The 9,986-nt window shown below is 41.4% G+C and overlaps 1 pseudogene; it reads right to left on the minus strand.

Annotated features, from left to right (window-relative positions):
* Window positions 1–3,459: 3,459 nt before the first annotated feature.
* LOC123485083 lies at window positions 3,460–9,492 on the minus strand (annotated as a pseudogene).
* Window positions 9,493–9,986: the final 494 nt, after the last annotated feature.

Here is a 9,986-nt window from a genome sequence, read left to right on the forward strand (position 1 = left end):
ATGCAATTGCCAAAATGAAAATATTTGAATGACTAGTATGCTGTGTGATGACATGAACGAATGAATGATTGATACAGTAGCCTGTACACTGAGTATACAAAAGATTAAGAACACTTGCCCTTTCCATGACAGACTGACCAGGTGAAAACTAGGTGAAAGCTATGATCCCTTATAATTGTCACTTGTTAAATCCACTTCAATCAGTGTAGATGAAGGGGAGGAGACAGGTTAAAGAATGATTTTTAAGCCTTGAGACAACTGAGACATGGATTGTGTATTTGTGCCATTCAGAGGATGGATGGGCATTACAAAAGATTGAAGTGCCTTTCAAACGTGGTATGGTAGCAGGTTCGAGGTGCACCGGTTTGAGTGTGTCAAGAACTGCAACGCTGCTGGGTTTTTCACACTCAACCGTTTCCTGTGTGTATCAAGAATGGCCCACCACCAAAAGAACATCCAGACAACTTAAAACAACTGTGGGAAGCATTGGAGTCAGCATCCCTGTGGAATGCTTTTGACACCTTGTAGAGTCCATTGAGGCTGTTCTGACTGCGAAAGTGGGTGCAACTCAATATTAGGAAGGTGTTTCTCATCTGTTCCTCAACTCAGTGTATATTGAAATATAGGCCTAAGTAAGTTACGGTATTAAGACAGCTAAATAGGACGCACTCTTGGGCCTACAGCTCGATGGTGGTTATACAAGGCTGCTATACTAAGCCTACTAATAACATTGTCCTTTAGACAGAGTGAGATAATCCACCGAAAGGAAACCTCTTCTAAATACTTTTCTAAATCATCCATACACTTTATATCAACAGAAATAAGACAGATCCTCCTTCGGTTGCCTGTGTGAGTGTTTGCTTTACCTCTAAAAGTCTAAGCTGTTGGGTGGGGGATTTCAGTAATTAATAGCCTACAAAACTTTTTTTTCTGAACAAATTCATTTTGTATACTGAACAAAAATATAATCGCAACATGCAACAATTTCAGCAATTTTACTGAGTTACATTTCATATAAGGAATTTAGTCAATTGAAATTAAATCATTACACCCTAATTAATGGATTTCACAGGCTTCACAGGGCATAGGCCCACCCACTTAGGCCCAGTCACTCAGAATGAGTATTTCCCCACAAAGGGGCTTTATTACAGACAGAAATATTCCTCAGTTTCATCAACTGTCCGGTCTCAGATGATCCTGCAGGTGAAGAAGCCGGATGTGGAGGTCCTGTGCTGGCATGGTTACACGTGGTCTGCGGTTGTGAGGCCGTTTGGATGTACTGCCAAATTCTCTAAGATGACATTGGAGGCGGCTTTTAGTAGAGAAATTAACATTCAATTCTCTGGCAACAGCTCTGGTGGACATTCCTGCAGTCAGCATTCCAATTGCACGCTCCTTGAAAACTTGAGACATCTGTGGCATTGTGTTGTGTGGCAAAACTGCACATTTTAGAGTGGCCTTTTTTTGTCCCCAGCACAAGGTGCACCTGTGTAATGATCATGCTGTTTAATCAGCTTCTTGATATGCCACACCTGTCAAGTGGATGGATTATCTTGGAAAATGAAAAATGCTCACTAACAGGTATGTAAACAAATGTGTGCACAAAATTGGACAGAAATAAGATTCTTGTGCATATGGAACATTTCGGGAATATTTAATTTCAGCTCGGTTCTTGTGCTTACTTTGCTTTTCAGAGGCAGTTTGGAACTCGGCAGTGAGTGTTGCAACCGAGGACAGACAACTCCACTAATTTGAAAGTGTGTCCACATACTTTTGTAGATGTAATGTATCCCTAGCTTAGATTTCCGGATTTTGATGGGGATTTTTTTGTTACTTAAATTTAAATTGAAAATAATCTCTGACTGCAATGTCTTCCTAGCAGCAGACAGTTGCAGCAAACTCAAACTAATATTGAAAAACAACCGCATTGCGTCGTTCCTAAGAACAGCCATTAGCCGTGGTATATTGGCCATATACTACAAATTCCAGAGTTGTCTTATTGCTATTATAAACTGGTTATGAAGCAGTTAGAACAGAGCAAATAAATGTTGTCATACCCGTGGTATACGGTTTTCAGCCAATCAGCATTCAGGGCTCGAATCACGCAGTTTATAATTATGCCATATTGTGGTCTAGTCATTTAATCTCATTTCCTTTTATTTTATTTTATTTGCCATTCAACAGTGAAAGTTATTTGTTTTTACAAATCCCTTGAACCATTTATTGTTTGTTATGACGAGTTTCTCTGGCATCGAGTAATTCAGTATGTAAGAGAGTATTCGACCACTTAGATGGAGAGTTGATTCATTGTTATTTAATGTTACAGTACTAGATTTTAATGACAGGCAGTACGGACGTAGCCCCTTGTCATCCGAATGACTTCCATAGAAAATCTCTCCGTTTATATACGTATTACCAACCATTATTTAGTGTCACTCATCTACTACAACAGGATCCCCATACATGGTATCGTGTGGCACCCTAGCCAGGCCATTACACCACGTACTCCTTCTAAGATTAGCACCAGTGGCCCCCAATCTATCTTGGCACGCCGACCTTCTGTCTCTCACCCGTGACATCAATAACACAAGGCGTGTCCTTGTCACTCACATACATCTTATGAGTTTACAGACATTAATAAATCCAATATCTGTATCAAAAGTCGTTACATCATTGTTTTAGTGGTGATGCTATTAAATCTATTATGGTGTTGCTGCTGGAAATGTGTTCACATTTGAATTTAGAAAGATTTGTGAATACATTTGTGAATAAACTTTCTTACCTCTCTCATCTGACATTTTCCTTCTTTCTTCTTCGTGGATGTTGTTAGAAAAGCTTCGTTCTGTAGATCATCAGCTCCAGTTCTTTATGAAACTCTGTAGTTCATCAGTTCCAGTTCTTAATGAAACTCTGGTTAGTTGGAGGTGAAGACAAAGAATGATCTCAGATCCAACTATTCAGTCAGCTTTTATGTTACCTCAAACTAGTGACCACACCCTCTACTGTTGTTTTACCAGAACAGAGACGTTTCCGAGAAACGTGTGTGTGCGTGTGCGTGTGCGTGTGCGTGTGTGTGTGTGTGTGTGTGTGTGTGTGTGTGTGTGTGTGTGTGTGTGTGTGTGTGTTGGTTATGGCTTTCAGCGTAGTCACATGGTCTCAAACAACATGTGGTACTCGCAACTTCTCTAATACCAGAACATAGACGTTTCAGAGAAACGTGGGTGAGCACGTGCAATTATGCAGATGTGCATACCTCTACTTAACTAAGGTCTAATCTCGTCACTGCCCCTGTGAACCACAGGCTGATTGCAATGTTGAGTAACATACACTCAAATGCATGGAAACACACTCACACACTGACAGACTCACAGACTCACACACAAACACACACACACACACACACACACACACACACACACACACACACACACACACACAATGAATGGGCTATGTCCCAGATCAGGTTGAAATGCCCTCTAAATGGTAGTCTGTCAGGATCAGAGACATGAGGATCAGAGACATGAGGGTCAGAGACATGATGATCAGAGACATGATGATCAGAGACATGAGGGTCAGAGACATGATGATCAGAGACATGATGATCAGAGACATGAGGGTCAGAGACATGAGGATCAGAGACATGAGGATCAGAGACATGAGGGTCAGAGAAATGAGGATCAGAGACATGAGGATCAGAGACATGATGATCAGAGACATGAGGGTCAGAGCTATGGGGTCAGAGATAGAGGGAAGGTATTGAGAGGGCAGAGAGATTACAGTCAATACAACATATATTTACTGTTGAGTATGTTCAGTTAACTGCACAAAGGCTAACTGAAAGTAAAAAAAAAAAAATCACTTTGTGCCAACCACAGTAGTGTTTCAAAAGCCCCTACAACAACTATTCCCTTAGATACACCCAACCTACCACTACACCCACCCCACCTACCACTACACCCACCCCACCTACCAATACACCCACCCCACCTACCACTACACCCATCCCACCTACCACTACACCCACCCCACCTACCACTACACCCACCCCACCTACCACTACACCCACCCCACCTACCATTACACCCACCCCACCTACCACTACACCCACCCCACCTACCACTACACTTCAGAATAATCACAAAGGGAATGGACAAGTTCATATAGGGCATGAGGAAGACAATTAGGGAGAAAATTCTCTTCAGCTGGTGGTGCTAATAAGAGACAGTGTGGTAGACCGTACAGGATGTAACATTTACCTGGGTAATATTGACATAAGCTCAGAACCAGTTGTGTTTCAAACATGGTCCTGTTTTTTAAATTGCTGTACTGATCAATGGACAGTTCATTACCATATGTATCAAATTCCCCTTTCAAAACAGGCTGTCAATCTTCTGCTGATAATTGCAATTGTTTTATTCTATTGTCCAGCTTTTAACTAACCTGCTGGCATTCTCGAATGGAATGTGACTGGGTGAAGCAGGACCAATGGGTGAGGATATTTCACCAAGCCCCTTGTAGCTCAGTTGGTAGAGCATGGTTCTTGCAACGCCAGGGTTGTGGGTTTTATTCCCATGGGGGGCCAGTATGAGAAGAAAAAAAACAGCAGGCCAAATCCGGCCCATGACACAATTCTATCCAGACCACTCAATGATTTGGGTTGCCAATTCATTTTTGGACCACTACAATACTGCCCACGAGCTAATGCACTACAAGTCACAGCAAAAACTGCCATAGTGCTGCACGTCAAACGGCAGTGCATTGCCACACACAAACCATTCCTCCCTGACACACCCACACATGAGCCAGTCAATGTGCTGTATCATATCATCACTAATGGCACTGACTGAATCTTCTACCGGACCGTCCATGCCAAGGTTCGGTTCCTAAGGGCCATTGCTGTAGCCTACAGAAAATGTCATATTGGTTGTCAAAAAGTTCTAAGATAAAGGATTCACACGCGGGTATAAATCACTACTAAAGGACAATAGGACACACAAGCGAGTATAAATGAGTCAACGGTTGAGTCATCTATTTTATGAAATTACAGCCTGTTGCGCTTGCATTGGTGAATTCAACTTCAATTGTGCTGCTTTCGTGTGTCCGGGTTACAGCACGCAGCGGAGGGAAAGTGTACAGACATATGCCACAGTCCTAGCTAGGCTACTGAAATGTTGCAGTCTGGCTTCGGTTTTTAAAGCTTGACAATGAAAGCCAAACAACAAAACCTGCAACAAAACACCACACGAAGGAGAAACATATAGGCATATTACAGCAACATTTGAGCAGTACCCTAGGCTGGCTACTCAACTACAAGACATGTTGAATGCTGCATTCAACCGCACTTGTGATCCATGCAGTCTAAAACAATTTTTTTACGGGTTTTAAGCTTAAACGTTACAACAACCTACAGATAGCTACATATTTTTATTTGGAGTTATTACATCTTTTTTAATTAGCATCTGCAAGCATAATAGTAAAGGCTGGAAAATATTATTAATCTTTTATTTTGTTTTAATATGTTAAAATACTATATACAGCATCCTATGTACATAAGTAGATATTATAAAAGACCATCTTTTTTAATAATTAAAAAATAAATAATTACACAACTATTTGGCTATGTCTGGCCAATGAATTCGTTGTGTTTTTTCAATATGGCCCATGGGCTGATTGAGTTTGACACACCTGCTATAATGTATGATAGAAATACAACGCAATTAAATTGTTGCCAGCAGCACAGTTACCATCACCAATGCTGTATATAACATGAAAACAGCCTAAACAGCTCTGCTAGGGCGAGTAAAATGGTCAGAGTGAGGTGTTCTCTCATTTGTGTCTGGAAGTAGCTAGCAAGCTAGCCAACTTTAGCCAGTTAGCTTGGCCACTTGACTGCTGTTGTGAGGTCAGAACATTTGGATCAACCCCACTCTTCTGCCAGAGTCTCCAGTGTGCGCTCTCAACGCTCTGAGAGCAAAATGCTCTGAATTTACCCAAGGACAATCTGACAATGCTCGGAATTTACGAACACCCAGAGTGCACTCTGGCACGCCAGAGTGAATTTACAAACACACCCTTATTAAAACTTTTCAAAATGTTTTTGCAAATCACATTATACAATAAATACAAAACAATATGTACTCACTATACTCATAATTTACATTTACATTTACATTTTAGTCATTTAGCAGACATCTGCCATACTTGTTTTTTGTGTACCGAACATTTGTGTACTGAAGTTTATCCCAGGAAAGGTATTTCTGTTCTCGTCTGCCTCACGGATGTCCAGGTGAAGTTGATTCAGGCTAAATGCTTCACTCTCTTGACTTGGAAAAGTGGGTTTCTGAAAAACAGGGATAACACAGCTTTGTCTCTTCCTGGATTAGCCTAAAGGTGTAGCCTGAAGTACACTCTACATTGTAGCTGGTGTTTATATAATGACTTCCTCTAGACTCACAGCCCTTCTCATCAGGAGGTGCATTTCCAGTAAAAGGTGTGGCAATGTAGCCTGTGTAACCTGATTCTATTTCTATGTGTGTACCAGTCTGTTTAGCTAACAAAACGGTTGATAGCACCTGGACACTAATGTGATCATAGAGTTCCAATATTTGCATAACCCTTCTGATTGGATGATGGCCGAGAGGGTTATCAAATCAGGATCAAAATACTCTGATCTCTTCCAGCTCATTAACTCATTAATTATATAATGTTCATATTTTAAGATTACAGAAAGGCCCGTCTGTTTGGCAATGACACAGATTTAAAGATAACCTCATTCAGCTTTTTTGTCTGCCTCACAGATGACCAGGTGAAGTTGACTGATGCTTACAAGCTGCTGTCTTTAAGAAGAGCGTTTGTATTGCAGGAGGTACATGTGGGCATCGTCCCTAATGACACCCTATTCACTTTAGAGTGAACAAAGGCCCTGGTCAAAAGTAGTGAACAATAAAGGGAATATGGTGCCATTTGTGAAGCTTACAACATGTGCTGACGTCTTTCCTCATTCCTCTTTAGATACCTATCTTATCTTTTACCACAGGTGTATGAATGTCTGCTGTGTTTTGAAGCCATCAACATGTCTGAGCATGTATCCTAACAGAGAAAGAGAAACTGTAAATACCTGACACTTTGCCCAGGACCGAGTTTGGAAAACCCTGTTATTTCAGGTCAGGCTCACTGTAGTAGTAATAGAGAACAAGACTATGGCCTGAATTCGTTTCAAGGTGTGTTACAGAGCAGGGTTGCTGATCTATAAGAGCGTCTGCTAAATGACTAAAATGTAAAATGTAAATGTAGATGTAAACTTGAGAGAAACCGAAACGAAATGCCAAGAGTGTGCAAAGCTGTCATCAAGGCAAAGGGTGGCTACTTTGAAGAATCTAAAATCTAAAATACATTTTGATTTGTTTAACACTTTTTTGGTTACTACATGATTCCATGTGTTATTTCATAGTTTTGATGTCTTCACTATTATTCTACAATGTAGAAAATAGTAAAAATAAAGAAAAACCCTTGAATGAGTAGGTGTGTCCAAACTTTTTGACTGGTACTGTATATCCCTCAAACCCACTACCCATAATACATACACCACAAAAACATACATTCCCAATCAATACGTACTATTTATCCCCACTAAATACACCCCCACTAAAAAACAATATGGTCAACACCGGGGCTGCGTTCAGAAAACGGTTCTGATTTCAGTTGAGGAACGTTGTAACTATGGTGATGAGAGGGTTATTGTGTACAGTGCAGCAGGAGTTTTGTGTTAACATTTTCCGTGGTTACAACCTGCCACGGCCACCCTGCCACACGGCTAACATATCTATAACATTGCAAATGGTTTTGAAAGAACTGTTATATCATTCAGTATGTACCATTGCCATACATAGCAAAACGTTAAGACCAACTGAACTCACCGCTGGTGTTTTAAAAGCCAAACATCTCCTTGGTGCATTCAAATTGACTGGCCTCCAGCTATTCTGGTGAAGAATATAACCTCCCTAGTACTGTTGTGGATAGACTGCTGAACTCTGCCCATCTCCAGTGAAACAGTAGTAAGATACTTGACATTCATCTACCTTTATTTAAGTTATACCTGCTGCCACCTTTAGTACTAATCGTATACTGGCTGCTATACCACCCGTAATAGCAGTTAGAAGTACCCTGACTGTTAAACACTTTAAATCTCACTTTAAAGTTTTGTCTGCAGCTGTATGCTTTATTTTTGTCGTGGTAGATTACAAGTACCCCTCTGGGAAGAGCATGGAAACTACATCAATGGCAGTTTTTATTTTAAGAGCTATATCAACTATTTTTTCTGCTACTCCTAGAAAATATATATTTTCTTCTCTCTTCTTCCGCTCCTCCTCCCGTTTCCTCCTCTCGTCCTCCTGTCTCTTCCTCTCCTCCCCCTGTCTCCTCTCTGATCTTTCTCTGAGTCTCTTCATAGTCAGCACTGGTATAGTGTTTCCCTCCATTGTACTCCACCATCTCCTCAATCTTCTCCAGCAGCTCTGTAACCTGAGTGATTGATCTCTTGTCATTGATTAGGGAGTGATATCTTACATTTACATTTATATTTTAGTCATTTAGCAGATGCTCTTATCCAGAGCGACTTACATACGTGCATACATTTTTTTTATTTTTTGTCATACACCCCGTGGGAATCAAACCCACAACTGAGCTACATCCCTGCAGGCCATTCCCTCCCCTACCCTGGACGACGCTGGGCAAATTGTGCACCGCCCCATGGGCCTCCCGGTCGCGGACGGCTACAACAGAGCCTGGATTCGAACTAGGATCTCTAGTGGCACAGCTAGCACTGCGATGCAGTGCCTTAGACCACAGCGCCACAGCTGGTGACAAGCCGCCGTAGCTCTGGGCTCTGTTTTAGAAACTCCTCCACTGATTTCCCCTCCAGTTGATCTCCATGTGTGAACAGCAAGATGGTGTACATTGAGGCTTCTTCTCCAAAGTTCTCCTGGATCCACTTCACAGTGTTCATCTCCTCCTCTGTGAACCTCCCCAGTCTGATCACCAGCAGGAACACATGGGGTCCTGGGACTGACATGTAGATGGCCTTTTCTATTTCATTATTCATTTCCGTATCAGTTTTGTGTCAAAGAGTCCTGGTTTGTCAATCACATTGATCTTCTTTCCAGCCACCTGTCTACTATGTTTCATACAGTGTGAGGTAACAGACTTGGGGGAGAGTTCTTCTTTAAACCCCTCTCTCCCCAGGATGGTGTTTCCTGTTACACTCTTCCCTGATCCAGTCTTCCCTACCAGAACTATCCTCAGGTCAGAGGGATGCCCTGAATCTGTGAAAACAGACAAGACGTGCTTGAGTTGATAGCGAGTGTCTTGATAAAAGGCTACTGAAAATGGTGTTTGTGTGTACGTGGATGCATGTGTGTGTGTACCTTGGCATTGACCAGTGAAGAGTGTCAACAGCAACAGAATCTTCAGAGTCCCTCCTCTTCCTCGTTCCATCTCTGTTACAGCGGCCAATCAAAACATAGAAACAGACGATGACCTCATTACAAAAAACAAAGTCCACATTTCTTCAATGACTCATCCAATAGTTTTTGGCTGAGTTCCAAAGTTTACAGATGAGGATAAACTAAACTAGAATTTCTTCTCAGCTATTTGACTTTCAAACATCCTAAATGATAGAAGGAGTAATGAATGCTATGTGGTGTAACTGTTGTAAAACACAATACATTTCCTAACAACATAGCTCATTGATTGGTGCCACACTTTTCCCCTAGCCCTATAGCTAAAACACCTGATTCAACTAATTGACCTGACCCCTGTTCAGCAGGATGCAACGTTTTGGAACGTTCAGATAGAAATAGGTGATGTAGAACAAACATGCCTCTCTGACATGTAGAATGAGGAATCACATCGGCTCTATTCATGTCATTTCTATCTGCAACGTTCAACAACGTTTGACAACTGAACATGGAGTTAATTTAACTAATTCC

Source organism: Coregonus clupeaformis, unplaced genomic scaffold (genome assembly GCF_020615455.1).
Source record: "Coregonus clupeaformis isolate EN_2021a unplaced genomic scaffold, ASM2061545v1 scaf0567, whole genome shotgun sequence".
In the NCBI taxonomy this organism is placed as follows: Eukaryota; Metazoa; Chordata; class Actinopteri; order Salmoniformes; family Salmonidae; genus Coregonus; species Coregonus clupeaformis.